Source organism: Neofelis nebulosa, chromosome 9, assembly GCF_028018385.1.
Source record: "Neofelis nebulosa isolate mNeoNeb1 chromosome 9, mNeoNeb1.pri, whole genome shotgun sequence".
Taxonomy (NCBI): domain Eukaryota; kingdom Metazoa; phylum Chordata; class Mammalia; order Carnivora; family Felidae; genus Neofelis; species Neofelis nebulosa.
In genome coordinates, this window is record NC_080790.1 from 41775069 (window position 1) to 41790101 (window position 15033).

Here is a 15033-nt window from a genome sequence, read left to right on the forward strand (position 1 = left end):
TGGATGTCTGACATTCTGATGACTCCAACCCCAGGTATCTCCTCATGGAAGACAACAGTGGGGACCACCCAACTGAGTCCAGTCAACACACAGAACCATGAGAAACAATAATAAATTGTTGTTTTAAATTGAGGAGTAGAGCTACATGAATATATATAGAGATATATAGATAAATATGAATCTTAGTGTATTTCCTGTGTGAACTGGGAATATATAAGAAACTACACTACCTGAAGATTCCCAAACCCAATCATCTGGCTATGTTTTGCTAAAAGTATATCCTTTTTTCTTATCTCAGAGTTACTTGTTTTTTAAACTTTATGTGCTCATTTTTCCCAAGCTTCCAACACAGTTCTCTGTGGAATAACTTCACTGTGACTCCGGCTACCTGAGAGGACATAATTCAGTGTTCCTTTCCAAAGCAATTTATGGTTACCAGGGATGTGCTGAAAATATATTGCATAGGGAGAACACCTGGGTTCCCCTTATAGTATTTTCTTTGCTTAAGAAAATAGAATTATGTAAAGAAAAAGAAATATATGTTCTCATCCTTTGAGAGGGGACATAAGCACCTGAGAATTGCATGAGAATATGTTTTACTTTGAGGAAATGGCCCAATTTGGGCATTATTTTCCTAAGATTGAGTGCTGATGTTATTTCACCATGAGACATGGTTTCTCAGCAAGGAGGTATGTGATAGATGGGTCTATATCTATATCTATATCTATATCTATATCTATATATCTATATATCTATATATATCTGCCCTTAACTTGTCAAAATGCTTTCACATATATTAATAAAATTAGAGTATTAAAGTGAGTAAGAATGTCAGACAAAAGCAAGTCTAATTTCTTCATTTTCCAAATAAGGACAATGGAGGGTAGTAGGTAAAGTGATTTGCTCACGGACATTTAGCTAGTCGGTGGCAGAATCCAGATTCTTCAGTTTCTGTCCACTTATCATTTCTGTCTTGGAAGACCCCTCTGGTAAATACAGCAGCATTTGGTTGTCTAGTTTTATAATGAGTGAATTAAGGAAGGATATCATTATGTTTGAGTGATTTAATTCAGGTCAAACAGGTAATTTAAACCATAACCCCAAACACTGCTAAGACCCTTTATCATCTCAGCAATTCCATTCCTAGGCATATAAGGCAAAAACAAAACAAAACAAAACAAAACAAACAAACATCCGCATAAAAACTTGTGCATAGCTTTCCCATCTTGCAAGATGGAGGGCGAAAAAGCTGAGAAGCTGGATACTAAGGAGAAGAAACCTGAAGCCAAGAAGGCTGATGCTGGTGGCAAGGTTAAGAAGGATAACCTTAAAGCTAAAACATCAAATAAGGGGAAGCCCCACTGCAGCCAAAACCCTGTCCTAGTCAGAGGAATTGGCAGATACTCCAGATCGGCTATGTACTGGAGAAAGGCTACGTAAAAGAGGAAGTATTCAGCAGCTAAATCCAGGATTGAAAAGAAAAAGAAGGAGAAGGTTCTTGCTACTGTCACAAAACCAGTTGGTGGTGACAAGAATGGTGGCACCTGAGTGGTTAAACTTCACAAAATGCCTAGGTATTATTCTACTGAAGATGTGCCACAGAAGCTGTTGAGCCATGGCAAAAAACCTTTCAGTCAGCTTGTGAGGAAACTGCGAGCTAGCATCACTGCTGGGACCATGTTGGTCATCCTCACTGAGCGCCACAGAGGCAAGAGGGTGGTTTTCCTGAAGCAACTGAGCAGTGGCTTGCTACTTGTGACTGGACCTCTGCCCCTTACTCGAGTTCCTCTGCGTAGAGCACACCAGAAATTTGTCATCACCTCCACCAAAATTGATATCAGCAGTGTGAAAATCCCCAAACACCTCACTGATGCTTACTTTAAGAAGAAGAAGCTGCATAAACCCAGACACAAGGAAGGTGAGATCTTCAACATGGAGAAAGAGAAGTACGAGATTACAGAGCAGTGCAAGGTTGATCAGAAAGCTGTGGACTCGCAAATTCTGCCAAAAATCAAAGCTGTTCCTCAGCTTCAGGGCTACCTCTGCTCTATGTCTGCTCTCATGAATGGCGTTTACCTTCACAAATTGGTGTTCTAAATTTGTTAAAAAGAACCTAATTAAATAATGGATCTATCAAAAAAAATTTGTACATAAATGCTGACCCCATTCATGATAGACAAAAAGTGAAAACAACCCAAACGTCCACCAGCTGATGGGTGGATACACAAATTATGGTATTTCCATGCAACGGAATATTATTCAGCAATAAGAAGTAATGAAATAGTGATATATTCTACAACATGGGTTAGTTTTGAAAACATTAAGTATAAGAAACCAGATGTTAAAGGTCACATATTGCATGATTCCATTTATATGGAATATCTAAAATAGGCAAATCCATAGAGTCAGAAATTGGATTAGTGGTTGCCTGGGGCTGGGGGTAGTGGGAGAACAGGGTGACTAATAAAGGACACGTGGTTTCCTTTTGCAGTGATGAAAGTGTTCTAAAATTGATTGTGGTAGTGACTGCACAACTATGTGAGTATACTGTTGGAAAATGTCATCAAAAAGACATGACTGCTGATTAACCCATGAGCCAGACCTGGGCACTTGGAGGCACCTTACCTACTCCCCTCTCCTTGGAATGTGGGTTCTGCTTGCCTTTCCCATTCCCAGAGGCTGCTTCAAAGACAAATCCTTGGGATGGTGATGTCATGTTGGAAACACTTACATGGTATATGTGACTGAGCCTAGTTAGGGCCTCTTTATAAACTTTTAAGATTTGGAGGGCTGATGCAGGGATCCATTCGTCTTGCAACAGCCCAAGACAAGTTTCATATGCAGGTTCCCTTTGATTATTACAACTGCTACCTATTAATCTGGGAGTGGCCTACCTCTTTCTTTAGTTTCTTCCTGCCTTCTGTTTTTGGGGACTAGTTTCAGATTATACCTTGGAAGCTTCTGAGAGGGTTGCAAAGCAACATATACGATTAAATTATTTTCCTCAAATGGGTCAACTTTATGGTATGGGAATACCTCAATAAAGCCATTATGAGAGAGTCAGAGAGAGAGAGAGAGAGAGAGACAGACAGACAGACAGACAGATAGACAGACAAAGGGAAAAGAAGACAGCTCTTCATCATGATCAAGGAAGCCAGGATTGAATTTAAAAATGGCACATTCTACAATACTGAAATATGACAGCTGGATAACTCCACTAAAGTGAGACACAAATGAGTTAGTTAAGATTGTGATTTATTCCTGACATAGGTCAGATCTGTCAAAAGCAGTATTTTCTAAAGTGTGGTAAGCATTGTCTTGATGGCACACATGATGATATTAAAGAGTACTCAGATTTTAATTACTATGAAATTAATTAATTGATGTGGATATTCCATTTGTGGTGGTAATATAAAATTTTCTTTGAAATTTATTAATCTTAATTAAAATAAATTAATCTAAAGCAACAAAAATATACAAATAATTATATAGCTGGAAAGAGGATATGGTAAAAAATTATGAAGATGGTTCATGAACAATTCACTTTTGGGAAACTCTAGTCTCGAGTAAACTTCTCCCAATACTCAGATTATTCTCCAAACTTCTTCAAGGTTAGTGAATTTTTGGTTACCTAAAGGGAGGATTAGGTGTGTGGGGGTATATGGCTCGAGGTCACCTGTTCTGAAACCAGGGGGCACATGGCTTAAAATGGCAAATCAAAAGTAGCTCACTTCTTTTTTTTCAACTTTTTTTTTTTAATTTTTTTTTTTTATTTTTGGGACAGAGAGAGACAGAGCATGAACGGGGGAGGGGCAGAGAGAGAGGGAGACACAGAATCGGAAACAGGCTCCAGGCTCCGAACCATCAGCCCAGAGCCTGACGCGGGGCTCGAACTCACGGACTGCGAGATCGTGACCTGGCTGAAGTCAGACGCTTAACCAACTGCGCCACCCAGGCGCCCCAAAAGTAGCTCACTTCTATGTGAAAGACTGTATCTCATATTTGATTCAGTGATACAGTGAAAAAAAATAAGGGCTGTTAGTTCAAAGAACTTGGATTTGAATATTTGCTGTGTGAATTGTTAAGCTTTGAACACATCACCATATCTCTGACTCCATGTCTTACGTGGGAAATGGAAATACTAGGACTTATTTTAATAGCATGGTTGTGAGGATTAACTGAAAAACCATGTAAGTGACATATCTCATCTTACATAGAGTACATAATTAAAGACTGGTTTCCTTACTTTCATTGTAGGCTATACAATCACATTCCATGGGACAGAGTGGAAAGTTGATTGGCTGTGTCATTCTGTCAAGAAGATACATGTTAAGACTCTTGTAAGGGTTGAAGGGTGATCCCCTCTGGTCTTTCCAAGTCAAGTGCAGTTATTGGTCAGTCACACTCCAGGAACAATTAGCACATTCTCTGGACAAAATTCACTTCCTTTCAAAAGATTTCTCTGTTTAACTCTGCCATTCTGATTACAATTCTAGACTCTTTGGTTGTTATGCAGAATGTGTGTGTGTGTGTGTGTGTGTGTGTGTGTGTGTATGCGTGGTGACTCCATCTTCTCTGCATAATGGCTAGAAGATCATCCAGGGAAGCCAGATACTTCCTACTAGAGGAAGCTGATCACCAAGAACCTGGTAGTTTAGAACACTTATAGATGGAGCAGAAATGACTTCCTCCTAAGTACCATTGTATCTTTCACATAAATTACATAATTGGGTCTTTACTCAATATGCACTATGAGGAGATAGAGAATGGGCTTTGCAGTTTTACATACTTGCATGTACCTGCTCTAAGTTTTACTGGCTTTAGGACCAGTACAATCATTTGCTTCTCTTAGTCTCAGAATTCTTTTTGATGAAAAAAGAAGATAAAAGAAAGGGAGAGAGGGAGGAAGAAAGGAAGGAAGGAAAGAGAGGAAGAAAGAAAGGGAGGGAGGGAAGAAGGAATGAAAGAGTGAATGAAGGAAAGGAAGGAAGGAAGAAGATTAATATCTTTTTGTGTGTGTGTGAGTGTGTGGATAATGTCTTTTCCACCAAAATGTGAGAATAAATAAAAATGAGGTAATTTGGGAGAGAATTAGAGTAGTCACTTTGTATTTTTGTGCCTTCTATTCTTCCCTCCTCTTCTTTTGACTCAAGTTTGGAGGTTAAAAGCACTTGTTAAGTAACTAATCTACTTAGATATGATGGGTAGAGATTACAAAAGCCATAAGGGCATAGTTCTTATCATTGAAAACAACTACCGCTTAGATTAGACAAAAACGTGTTTAACATAAATTGCATTGTGGAGCAGTGGTCAGGAACTGTATGTAAAAGCTAATAAAAATCCTTATAAATATCACTGGGAAGCTTCTACTGAGAGGATCTTCTTTCTCCTATATCACCTCATTACAGTGACATTTCAGTCAATATATTTTTGACTTGATGCATGAGTGGCTTTGTTCCTAAGGCAGTGAATACTGTTTCACCAGCAAACTTGTCATACTTAGAGAAACAGCAAGATGGGGCTGTATTGTTATTGTCACTTTATAGTGAGGGAATGAAGCCTCACTGAGGTAGAGTAACCCACCCAGAGTCATATAACTAGGGAGGGAGCCCCCAGAATCTGCTCTATGCAATCCTAGAGACTACTCCTTGTCACCGTGTGTCACAGCCTCCCCAGGTAGGTTGTCTGGCAGATGGCATGTGTGAAAGGCATTCTGCCGTTTTTCAGAAATGACAGGATAAAAGCCTTAGTAAGTTCTGAAGGAACAGACATCATGCACATAGATCAGAGGCATGGGCTAGCTAAGGTTGCTACTGGAGCACACTTTGGGGGTGGTACTGATTCCAGGTTTAAAAGAGCAAAGCACGTGTTCAAAGAGCAAAGCCTGGGTGCTTGGTTCTGAAATAATTAACTTTCTTTTGTTTTTCGGTTTGAGCAGACAAAAGTGACCCTGCCATCAGCTTCCTTTTTCTAACTCTTATTAAAAACTCTGCAATTACAGCCCTCTGGGTTAATATTCCTGCCCACATGCACATGGAGACCAACTCTTTCCATTTGTTTGCGGAAAAGGCCATCATGATGTGAAGTAGGGAAAATGTTAATAGTCTCTATCTTTTGAAGAGTGATCTTTTCTGAGAAACCATCCATTACATCTTGAGTGTGATTTTCAGCATAATGCTGAGCATGTATGGTTTTTACTGCTTTTTAAACTTTTGCAAGATGGATACTGTTTAAAAAATACTGTGATAGGGGCGCCTGGGTAGTTCAGTCAGTTAAGCATCCAACTTCAGCTCAGGTCATGATCTCACGGTTTGTGAGTTCAAGCCCCGTGTAGGACTCTATGCTGACAGCTCAGAGCCTGGAGCCTGATTCAGATTCTGTGACTCCCTCTCTCTCTGCCCTTCCCCTGTTCACACTCTCTCTCTCTCTGTCTCTCAAAAAATGAATAAATGTTAAAAAATTAAAAAAATACTGTGATAAAAGTGCACATAGGGAAGAGTGGTGTTTGGATTCTGTGTGTTGAATGTTGGGGGTTTGTGGGGTTCTTTTCTTCAGTTGAAAGCTGATCTAGACAAAGGAATACTTTGGATACATACAAGTTTGTCTTTGGGGCATCTCTTTCTCTCCTTTTTGTGAGCCTCTCTCTCCTACCTCCTGGAATCCCATTCCTTTATGAAATTGCTCAAGCAGCTTCCTGTCTTGGATTTAATTCACACGTCAAACACTGTCCTCCGACACCAATACGCAGGGCTAGGGGTTCAATTTTGTAGAAAAAAGAGTAGTGAAAAAAATCTCCATTTCTCTCATCTCAAGTGGAGCAAGCAGATCAGACTTTGTTTTTTTAAGTTTATCTATTTTGAGAGAACAGAGATAGCATGAGTGGGGCAGGGGCAGAGTGAGGCAGGGAGAGAGAGAATCCCAAGCAGGCACAGCACTCCCTGCAGAGAGCCTGATGTGGGGCTCAAACCAACAAAGCCATGAAGTCATGACCTGAACTGCAACCAAGAGTCAGACGCTCAACCAACTGAACTACCCAGGTGCCCCAGATCTCAGGTTCTGCTACTTAAAGCAGGGTCCTGGGACCAACAGCATAAGCACCACCTGGGAATTTGTGAAAAATGCAGAAGTCTGGGCTCCACCTCCAACTGAATGAATCAGAATCTGCCTTTTAACAAGATTCTCAGGTGATAAAGGTTGAGGACGGTCTGCCCTGGAAACCCGCTGGTTTCCATGGGAGAGAAAATCCAGGTTGGGATTTCCTAAGTATCATGTCTCAGCACAGTATACTAATACCAGATGATCTTAATACTTACTGCAGTGCGAGGTTGATTTGCTCAGGTTTAGGGTTAAGTTGAATAGGCAGTGATAATCATGAAAATACTAACATTACTACTACTGCTACCAGCTGCCATGTTTGAGTGCTTATTATATCGATACACTGGAAAAGTTTTCTCTTTTTTCACCATGCTTCTATGAGGTAAGTACAATCCGTGTCTCTGCTGTGTGTGTGGAGAAACCAAGCTTCAAGATATTAAGGCCACACAGCCGGTGAATTAGAGATTAGGTTGAAGCCCAGGTGATCTGGCTCCAAAACCTAAAACAGTATTTTGACCATGAACTTTTAGAATTCTGATCTGATTTATGAATCTTCAAACCAGAAATATAACAGTTAAGTTTTCACCAATGAATCTGACACAGAACTCCTTTTTGGAGTGATGGAACAACTCTCTAGAATAGATTCTACAGAACCTCTGGGAGCTGTCTCCTCTTGTCATAGCTTCCCAGATGATGACGGACATAGGGAACATGGTGGGGCAGGTAAGTGGGCACTTTGCATGTAACTTTGAGGCACTGAAAGGCCCAAAAGTCTCTGACAGGTCTGTGATCAGTATGAAGCTCTTGCTACTACATTCATTTTGTTTCAGCCCTGGAAAACATTTTATGGTAAGTTCTCTGTTAGGTCTCCAGTTAGCAGCAGACCATAGATTTTTCTTTCTGAACACAGTGATGAGCCACAGTGGGCTTTTCTCAAGCTCAAATTTTATTTCAAGTTTCATTCTTTAAGCTTCAAAAGTGGCATAACTTTTGCTTTCTGCCTTGGGCTCTATAGTCTGTTTCTTCCTCGAGATTCACATGCTACCCTCCTCCTCCTTGCTCTGGGCCCCCAGCCTCTATGGATGGCACTAATAGGCTGCTCTTGCCCTCTGGCTTATGGTTGGATTTGGCCAATGGGTAACGACACGTCAGAGTGCAGAGGGATAGAGAGGTCAGGTTACTTATTTACTTGGTTCTCTGCCTGCTGGGCGACACTTTCAGTGCATTTTTGCAGCCAAATGTCACAGCTCCAGTTGGCAGTTCTTTCTTACAGCTGCATATTATCCTCGGCTCCCTCAGGTCCAGGGGTGGGAATGGACCCCGCTCCTCTGGTGAGTCACTGCCCCTTGTTGGTTTCCCTTCATTCCACCCATTCATCTGCAAAAAGTCCTTTATTAGACTCTGCTCATCTTCACCATTTGGCCATGCCATTTACTTTCTGCTTGGACCTTGAATGATATCTAAATCAACATATAATTGGGTCTACTTAAATTAAAATGTAATTTATTTTCTTATTACATTGTGTTACTTCTTTCTCATATATTCCCCTATTTCCTGAATCTTTCAATAAAATCAGTATTCCAGAAAATGTACCATGTTCTTCCACTGACTTCTTCCAGGTATTTCCAAGAGTAGTATGAGCAATCTAGATGGAGGATGCTGTGAAACTGATACGAATGTTCACACCTGAGAGACAAGAATAGAACCAAAATCATAGCCTTGAGACGCTAATTTCTTCTAATCAGAGAAATGGAGGATGTGGGTCACTGTCTCGGATGAAAACCCTTGTGAATCATTGCAGTGGGGTGAGAAACAGCATAGAGACGATGGGGAGATGGGGAATGCTATCAGGAAGACTCCTATGGAGAAAAAAATAAAACAAAATAGCTGCCCTGGAAAGTGCCTATGGCCTCAAGCAGGAGTGAAAATGGAATGTAAGGTGTGAGATGTTTCCCTAGTTGTGAGAGATGTTGGTGTTAAAGCATCTCTGAATCCACATGGTGGCTGGCAGAACACGAACACTTTTTCTAGAGGCAAAAGACATCCGGATCAAGTCAGACATGTTGCTGGTGCCAGCACTGGAAAGGAGGAAGGAGAACTGATGAAAGACTGAGAGGCCTTTTGAAGAAATGGAGGAGAAGCTAATGAGAGCCTTCTCTGGGGCACCAGGGGTGATGGAGGGAATGCTGAGGAAATGGCTGCCTGAGCTCAGTGGACTAAATAAATCCCCCCCACCCAAGATGGCAGGTGGACTCTTTGTCTTGTTAATAAGGATGACTGCCAGGACAGAGATTTTGCTCTGAAGCCAAAGAAAACATGAAAAATGGGAGCTAGAATTTCTTAAGCAGATATTGTGCCAGGCTCTTAAACAGAGTAGTCTCATGTTTATCTTCTTAAAGATGTTTTTTCCTTTTCGTTTCATACAGGAGGAAACCAAGGCTCAAAATTTACTAGCACAAGGTCACAAAACTAGTAAGCATGAGAGCCACACTCAGATTCAGCTGGCTACAAATCTGGAGCCAGATGTCCTAACTTCCTCGTAAGGCCCAGAGAGGGTCACTTCCCTGTCTCATTGTGGATGAAGGGATAAGCAGAAAGCAGTCAGCATAGGGTTGGAGTGGCAATAATTCAGACAATTAAGAAAAACTGATTCATACACCCACAGCCTGAAGGAAGAGGTCTATGAACTGGAAAGAGGAAAAATTGAGGAACTCCCTGAAAGAGACAGTTTTAAGCTAGCCATCTGTGGCCAATGAAGTGAATAAGGTGAAAGCCCATATTTTAAGCTTACATTAACCATATGTATTATTCAGTCAGACCCCACAGCACATCCCCCCCCCACACACACTCCAGCAAATCTCAGCTGAATATCAGAATGCATTTAAAGCACCAGACCACAAAATGACTATATTGAGAAAACTGATCCCAAATTTACTGTGCATGAAAATCACCCAGGAGCGGCAGTTAAAACTGACTCCTAGGCCCCATTTGATTCATTAGGTCTGGACTGGAGCCCAGGAATCTGCATTATAACAAGCACCCAGGTGACTTGGATGGAGATTGCTCCTCTGCTTGAAGCACTGGCTTTGAAGCGGTTTGATTTGAAATCTGACCTAGGAAGTAGTCTCAGTAGGAAAACAAGGATATATGGCAGAAACATAAATGAAACTAGTCATTAAGTGTTGTTTAATATAACTCTGGACTTTTTCTCATCAATTTTTCTGCTTAGGTTCTATACCATTGTCCACTCACTCTTGGACCATTTAATAGACTTTATTATTGAGGTTCCTAAACATATTCTTTTTTTTACCCACTACTTCATCTAATCTGACATATCCTAACAGGTAACTTTTCCATTCCCATTTCATAATGCTATTCTTTTCCCCAAAACTTCAAGTTTTCTTCATGATTAAGGGATAAAGGCCAGTATCCTTGCTGTGGCATTTAAAATTCTCTAAAATCTAGCCCTCCTTATCTTCCAGGATAATCTGTATCCTACATAGAATAAGCTTGTTTCCTCTTCTTTAGCAAGTATGCTCTGAGCAACCATTCTTCCATGTACTAGCTAATACTCCAGTTACGAGGAACGAAACTCCTCATTCCTTGTACCTGATGGAAGACAGAGGGAGGTGTGAGGACTAAGCAGTGGTATGCTGGTATAAGGTTAACAGTCAGCTCTCCCTGGGGAAAAAAAGGTCCTGATGGTTAGCATTTGTCAATTTCAGTGGTGTAAATAATCTCATTACAGCTGATTTCAAGCTAGAGATATGACAGCACTGAAAGTAAGGCCTGGAAGTTCTGTGCACAGGTTGGACCCCTACATAAGCTAACCGGAACATATCACTGGGACGAGAGGTCACTCCCTTCTCATTTCACATACCCCAGTCATGTCTGGCTGTAGGAGAAACTCGACACATCTTTTTCACAGTGGTTGGAGGGGTGCCTAGTCTACATGCAAAATTGGTTCCCAGGGCCTGGCTGGTTTCTGGCCTGATGGCTTCTGTCCTGGGTAGCACTCAGAGTCCTGCCAGCAAATGCTGACATCTAGGTGGTGAATGATGCATTCTGCACTCTTGGTACTTTCAAGGCCCCGAGCCCCTTCCTCATCAGCTGACTTGCTTCACCTCAGCCTTTGCTGGGGCTACAGTCTCTGTGTCATGGTCCATGTGGCTCTTGGCTCATGCTGGGCTCCCATAATTGCTTCCCCACTGCCGGCCTGTCATTCTCACCTCAGCCATCTTCCAAGTACTGATTGGGTGCAAGCAGGGACTTCCTGATCCCCAATCCAGGTGGCTGAGGACACTCTGGCGGCAATATGAATGATCTTCTCTCTGTGTGGTCTCTGCCTTTATTTCTTTTCCACCATATAGATAGTGCCATGCTAGTCACAGAGATTGTTATAAAGAGAACTTGCAAGCTCCCTGGTCTTCCTCATCAAGGAATGAGTGCCAGTGGTCTGAAGTCCCCTAACCTGTTTGGTGTTTGCTTGTTTCTAAAACCACAGCAGCTTTCTTTCTTTCTTTCTTTCTTTCTTTCTTTCTTTCTTTCTTTCTTTCTTTCTTTCTTTCTTTCTTTCTTTCTTTCTTTCTTTCTTTCTTTCTTTCTGATTACTTTTTTTGTTTGAGAGAGAGAGAAAGAGAGGAAGAAGGAGAGAGAGACATAATCTTAAGCAGGCTCCATGGTCAGCTCAGCACCCATTGTGCGCTCGGTCCCACAACCCTGGGATCATGACCTAAGTTGAAATCAAGAGTCAAATGCTCAACTGACTGAGCCACCCAGGCGCCCCTGTGGCATTCTTTACCCCGACTTTCAACTTAGAGTGGTTAGCAGGGTTCAACTCTTCTCCTCTCTGTCCTTCCCTATTCTCCCCTGACTTATATTTTCCTTGCCAAAGGGCTTCTATTTCCATTTCCTTTTTGGAAAATCACCTTTCTTATATACTGAGTTCTCCCTGCACTATAGGAAGAACATATGAATAAACAAATACACCAGTTATTCTCTCCACAGGTACAAACAAAGGTATAAGAGCAGCAAATAACAAAACGACATTGAGCTTTGACTCCAGAATGTGGAGTCAAAATGATGGAGTCTCCAGTCTCTCAAAGTTTCTTCCATTAATTGTTCTCAGGCTGGCATATACTGTCTGTCATCTTAAATGGACCAAGGTGTGCGGACTCAGGGGTACCAATCCCACCGCCTTTCTTTCTGCTGCACTGATGCTACTTTTGTCTTTTTCATAGGATTCAGTTATCAGGTTTTTAGGCTTAAATTAATATTCACGTTTGCAAGATTTCTGGTTTTTAAGATTATAGTAGGAAAGATGTCAGTTTTGAGATTCCAATCTGTCTGCCGACCTTTTGTCTACTCACCACTTTCTCCTTCTCTGGCATGAGGAGCTTCATGATTTAACCTTAATGGTGAGAGAGTAGGCAGAAGAACAAGGGGGAAAAATCTCCTACCATTACTTTAATACTTTTGAATATTATGTGAGTTCACAGTTTCTAATACATCGTTGCTCTCCTCTCTCCATAGGAGGAGTAGTGGTATTTTATTATTGGGTGTAGCTTCTCTGCCCATAGTGGGGAACTGACTTTGTGCTTTCTCTTTTATTTCTTGTACCCAGGGGTGGTACATATTCTTTTCCTTGCAGGAAACACCCTTGGGTGATAGTTTCCAGAAGAATTCCTTCCTCTCCATTATGGCTAAAAAGGAAGTGAGGTCAGGTCTCTACTGAAGACCTGTTTGTTGCTAATTTGAGGGGTAGGAAGCCTACACTGGCACATTTGAGCATATTTGACCTCAAACTGCATCTGGGGGGAACAGGTACTTGCATATATATATATATATATATATTTTTTTTTTTTTTTTTTTTTTTTTTTTCCTTTTAGGTTGTTTCTCTGTGGCTGTATATACTCCATGGTCAGGGTTCTGGAAAGGAGGAGGGGTATGTGACAGTTCTTAACTCTAACACTTCCCACAATGGGAGTCTTCTTTCTTTCTTTGTTCGTTCTAACTTTTATATTTAATCAAAGATCAGCTTAAATCCCAATTTATTTGTCAGCTACCCATCACCTATTTTAGCCTGTATTTCAAGCTATTCATCAGTCTGGTTCACTGACCTGATAGCATGTTTTTGAAAGTAGTGATCTTGTGGGGCGCCTGGGTGGCGCAGTCGGTTAAGCGTCCGACTTCAGCCAGGTCACGATCTCGCAGTCTGTGAGTTCGAGCCCCGCGTCAGGCTCTGGGCTGATGGCTCGGAGCTTGGAGCCTGTTTCCAATTCTGTGTGTCTCCCTCTCTCTCTGCCCCTTCCCCGTTCATGCTCTGTCTCTCTCTGTCCCAAAAATAAATAAAAACCGTTGAAAAAAAAAATAAAAAAAAAAAAGAAAGTAGTGATCTTGTAATTCTTTGTATTTCACTACACTTGGCATAATATAACCTTTAAATAAATTTTAATTAACCAATTAATAATTGTACTGCATTTGATATTTTATAAGCTCTTATTCAGAGGCTCTTCTATATGTTTAAGCACTTTACATACTGGAAATCTACATTTCATAGGATGCACAGCTATCTCAGGCAAGGGATCTGCCTCTGTAGAGACAAGAGACGAGAAGAATCCTGGCTGTATTGCTTTCCAATGCTGTCATCGTGCCCAGAGTCCAAGTTCTGAAACTCAAGGGCTTGAAACAGAACCACAGATGAGTCAGCAATTACCCTGATGGCAATTCTCCCAGAGAGAAAATGTTGAACAACTGGAATGACTTGTCCCTTCAGGGTCTTAAGTTTAGGGGGGTAATCTTCTCACTGGGTATTTCTAAATTATTTAAACTAAATTGGCCTACCCTGTGGTCTGTTCTCTCCACAGGATTTGAAAGGCTGACTATTTCCTTCTCACAAGTGGGTAGGTTTATAGCTTAATCAAAATGACAATTACCTAAGGCATTATGCCTATTATAAACCACATCCATTACAGGGTCACCAAGGCAGGGAAGAGGGAGTGGGGAGGAGGAAGTTCAGGCTGCTAGTGTAACTGGAAAGCAGTTTCTCTTTGTCTTCTATACTTTCCCCTGAAGGTTAGAAGTGAGTCGGCCTTTGGCGTAATTCATCCTTCCCAGAGGCACTCAGTGGCCCATTTCTGGGGTCAGTATGTAAGCATGCTAGTTCTTCACATCTACATATTTGATGACACATCACGACACGACACAACAGCCAGGAATTCAGGCTGCCTTTGTCCTCCATGCCTCCAGATAATTTCTTCCGTGACACACAGGACTTTCATTATTTTGACAAGAGGAAAAATAGAGAGTGCTGGGATATGCAGACATTCCAACATTTTAGCAGCTGTTTTATTTGGGATTTATATTTTTCAATGTGGAAGCTCTAAAAGTGGTATTGAAACCAATGGGTAGATGTTGTACTGAGGCTGTTTTCAGTTTTATGTAACCATTCTACCAGGCCATACCTGCATGGATAGGTACAATCAAAGAGATATGAGCAGTACATAAAATTTTTAATGACCTTAAACTTTGACTCAAGAATTGACTAGAAATATGGAAGCTCCAGTCTCTAAAAATGTCTTCTCTTAGGGTTATCAGGTTGGCACATAATGCTCATCTTGGCAGACCAAACTACCCTGTTTAAATACTAAGCCCACTCTGTGATATTTCTTTTTTCTGTACTGATGCAGCAGAAGTAAGTTGATGTTATTTTTTCTCTTTCATGAGGTTATTTGTCACTTGTTCTCTAGTCACAATGGTTACTAAAATCAATCTTCTTGCCTTAGATGGTTATGATCACTTTAATACTTCAACAATTAGATTAATTCTCTATTATTCCAAGACTGTGTACTGCCCCTCCCCTATGGTGATTTGGACATACTATTTGCACATAAACTTTTGCAGAACAAATTAGGTGAAGTGAAGTGAGGAGAAAACTGG

At 41.1% G+C, this 15033-nt stretch overlaps 1 pseudogene; it reads left to right on the plus strand.

The window, feature by feature from the left end:
* Positions 1-1233: 1233 nt before the first annotated feature.
* On the plus strand, positions 1234-2097 carry LOC131486187 (large ribosomal subunit protein eL6-like; annotated as a pseudogene).
* The last annotated feature ends 12936 nt before the right edge of the window (positions 2098-15033 follow it).